The 3,588-nt window shown below is 39.6% G+C and overlaps 1 non-coding gene across 1 annotated transcript; it reads right to left on the bottom strand.

Annotated features, from left to right (window-relative positions):
* Positions 1 to 2,401: 2,401 nt before the first annotated feature.
* LOC147427048 (U6atac minor spliceosomal RNA) lies at positions 2,402 to 2,523 on the bottom strand. The gene has a single exon (XR_015186323.1). It is a non-coding gene; the product is annotated as a U6atac minor spliceosomal RNA (small nuclear RNA).
* Positions 2,524 to 3,588: the final 1,065 nt, after the last annotated feature.

Raw genomic sequence — 3,588 nt, 5'->3', positions numbered from 1 at the left:
ATACTAAAAGCCTGCATGAACTCATGTATTCTCCTATACAATGCAAGATTGCTCTCTCAGATTTGTTGAAAATTAGACCACATCTATGGGGAGAAGTGGGCAAAAATCTAGCAAAGATGGGAGTGAAAATTCCTCTTTAAGATATTCCCTTAGATGATCAAACGGGTAAAATGACACAAGAGAAACCACAAGCAAAACCAATACCTATAAACAAGGTGGGCGATTACTGTGAAGGAAAAGAAGGGAACACCACCTTGCCATTGGAGCACAAAGGTGTCAAAACAATTGCTATCCTTGATAGCGGGGCTGGATTGGCCATAGCAACAAAATAAATATGGGAAAATGGGGGATACTAGCTATCAAAAGAACACAAATAAAATTGCAACTTACGGATCAATTTGTAGAGAGACTTGTGGGTATACTAGAACTAATCATACTATCCTCATGTGGAGTTGAGTACGGGCATACCTTTCAGGTAGTGGATTTTGAAAAGAGAAAAAACTTTGATGTCATTTTGGCATGTCCATTCATGAGACAACTTAAATTGGTACAAGATTGGGGCTATGACCACCTCTACCTTTTGCGGCACAAGGATGTTACAACAAGGATCAACATAAAAGACCATAGCTACAGAGAGTTTAATCAAACTCTGATAGAGGAATTTGACTCAACTAGGTTCACAAAAAGCATATACCTACATGATCACACAACGAAGACTATATTTGGATGTGTGGAGCGTCCAAAGGTGAGCGCTTGACTAAAGAGGACTGCCTCCTAAAGAGATCATTGGAGGATAAGGACTAAATTTGAGATCCATTTCCATAACAATAGTAGTTTCAAGAATCCAAGTCCAGAAAAATCACAACTAAAAGAAAATAAAGAAGCAATGTTTCCTAGTTCCACATCAATTGTTCAACAAACTCGAGCTCAAGTGAAGAACAAGGTTAAAGTTGTAGAAGATCGATTGTCTCATACGAGGATCAAATCCAGTGTATGTGGAGAAACAAGACTCAAAATTACATGTTTAGCTGTGATAGATGTTGGAGATCAAGCATAATGCCCTAGCCTACGAGTACCTTAGTCCTAGTTTAAATCTTCATTTTAAGCTTTCAATAAGGCTAAGGGGTTTTTTGCTCTCTAGGGCCTTTTTACCTTTAGCACCCTCAATTCTCTCCCTAAATCACTCTGAGATTAGCCGTAGTCTTCCAACCTCTCTCTCTCTCTCTCTCTCTCTCTCTCTCTCTCTCTCTCTCTCTCTCTCTCTCTCTCTCTCTCTCTCTCTCTCTCTCTCTCTCTCTCTCTCTTATTGGACCCTTTTTTTATATCTCTATAATCACTCCCTAGATATAGGATTTAGCCCCCCTTTTGAGCCCCCTATATATAGGGACATCACGTTTTGTATCTGTGAGCTTTTTTTATCAGTTACAACACTTGCAACCTCTCTCTCTCTCTCTCTCTCTCTCTCTCTTATTGGACCCTTTTTTTATATCTCTATAATCACTCCCTAGATATAGAATTTAGCCCCCCTTTTGAGCCACCTATATATAGGGACATCACGTTTTGTATCTGTGAGCTTTTTTTATCAGTTACAACACTTGGAAAGAGCATTTCTTATGCTTTAATTCAGTCTTTAGTCTTTATCGATTCTATTAATATGGTATTAGAGCCAGATTAATTCAACAAAAGATTGATAGAATGTCTGTGAGCTTTCATCATGGTAACCTTTCAAGCCTCGCAGAGAAGAGATCAAAAACTTCTCGGAAAATATTTCAAATTATAGAACCTCAAGGCATTTTTAATAATTCATAGCCTAAGCAAAGTTCAACTCAAGTCTCAAGTGAAGGCGGTCATCTTTGAATTCTTCAATTGCTCGACACTGTCGTCAATGGAAATTGTCTACAACAATACAATTAGCTAAAGCAATTGTAGAGGATGGACAATCAGCTTCCTTGCGAGCATCAAACTAGCTTTGCTTCTCCAAAACAAAGCTTCAAACTCCCAGAAGGATTGGACGGCAGCATTGGCTCATCTCTGCGTCTCAGCATTTGAGCTTCCCTCGCCATGACTTACCGTAGGGATCTTCAATCAAGCCCATCGTGGTCTCCCACACACAAGTTGCATGCACAGAACTTCAACAGCCTTGCCTAAGCCCACCAATGGCTGCAAATCGTTTTCATGGCGACTCACTTTGCGCAGTCATTTTGATGACTTTCACCGCATGGATCACTAATCCACTGCATGGCGATCGACTTCAGACACTCCACTCGCCAGATACTGGCTCGTAGCTATCACCTGCAAGGAACGGCGTCCATCACTCCCGACAGCTTCGCTGTGCAGACAATTATAAGCTTCCCTTATAAAAATTTTGCAAGGCCTCCAAAAGGCGTGTCAAATAGGGTTATTACATTGCTTGTCTTAAAATCCTCCCGAGGCAGAGTGCCTTAACATGATTTGATCTAAAGCCCGAAAGTTTCTCTCGACGTTCTCGAGGAAGATGCTAACCGGCTCTCCTTCACCCAATACAAAGCCCTTGCCTCACAAGACTTAGGTTATTTATTGACCAATAACCTAAGGTTGTAAAGGCTCATGTTTTTTGAGGAATTATTGACTCTGAAAAAAGGAGGAAATCCCCTTGTAAAAGAGAATAGACACTGCCTTTGAATAAATTCAAGAGGTAAGACCTTCTCTGGCAATGAGTAAAAACTCATCTTCGATTAGCATAATCACAAACGAAACTAAAACACCAGTAAACCGTGACGAAGAAGAAGTAACTTCCAAAGCTACACGCATACATGGTCCTAGAATTTATAGGACAGCTAGAAAGAAATTCTACCCATACTGCAAAACTTGGTATGTTGAACCACAACAACCCAAATAAATCTCTGTTCAAGAAGCATTTGCCAATTAACTAAATCATTCTCTTTGTACGGAGTTTTAGACACTGGTAGAGTAGTACTCTATTAAGACCACTCCTAGTATGGAAATCAGTGATAAAATTCAACGGCACAAACTTCTTCACATGGCAAACTCGAATAAAATTCAGACTTATGAAAAAGGGATTATGGGATATTGTAGGAAGAGAACCTGCAGGGAATCAACTAGAGAAACTTCCACAACATTTGAGCAAAGAAATCTAAAAGCTCTAGGTATTATAGGGGAAGGCTTACAAGATGTCTTTATACATCACATTGGTTCTTGCACCACTGCACGAGAAGCTTGGGTTTTCCTTGAAAAGTATTTGGTACTACTTCCAAGACATCCAAAATCATGCTAATTATAGAGTTTTTTTCATTGACAAAAGCTACCGACACTACTATGTCAGCACACTTAAGCAAATTCAAGAGTTTACAGTCACAATTAGCAGGAATCAACAAAGATGTGGAAGAAGATATCAAAATAGTTGCTCTCGTCAAAAGTATTTCAACTCTTGATGAGTATTCTAGCCTAGTTACGACCCTAACAAATCTCCCCACACCTATCTTAGCTGAGGTGGAGGCATCTCTCTTAGAAGAAGAAAGAAGAATCCATAAGAAACATGAACATTTTGAAATACAAGGAGCATACCTTACTCAAAGTAAGGAGGCCAAC

The sequence above is a fragment of the Adiantum capillus-veneris genome, chromosome 24, assembly GCF_014529385.1.
Source record: "Adiantum capillus-veneris isolate H3 chromosome 24, ASM1452938v2, whole genome shotgun sequence".
In the NCBI taxonomy this organism is placed as follows: Eukaryota; Viridiplantae; Streptophyta; class Polypodiopsida; order Polypodiales; family Pteridaceae; genus Adiantum; species Adiantum capillus-veneris.
This window is presented reverse-complemented; position numbering and strand designations above follow the sequence as displayed.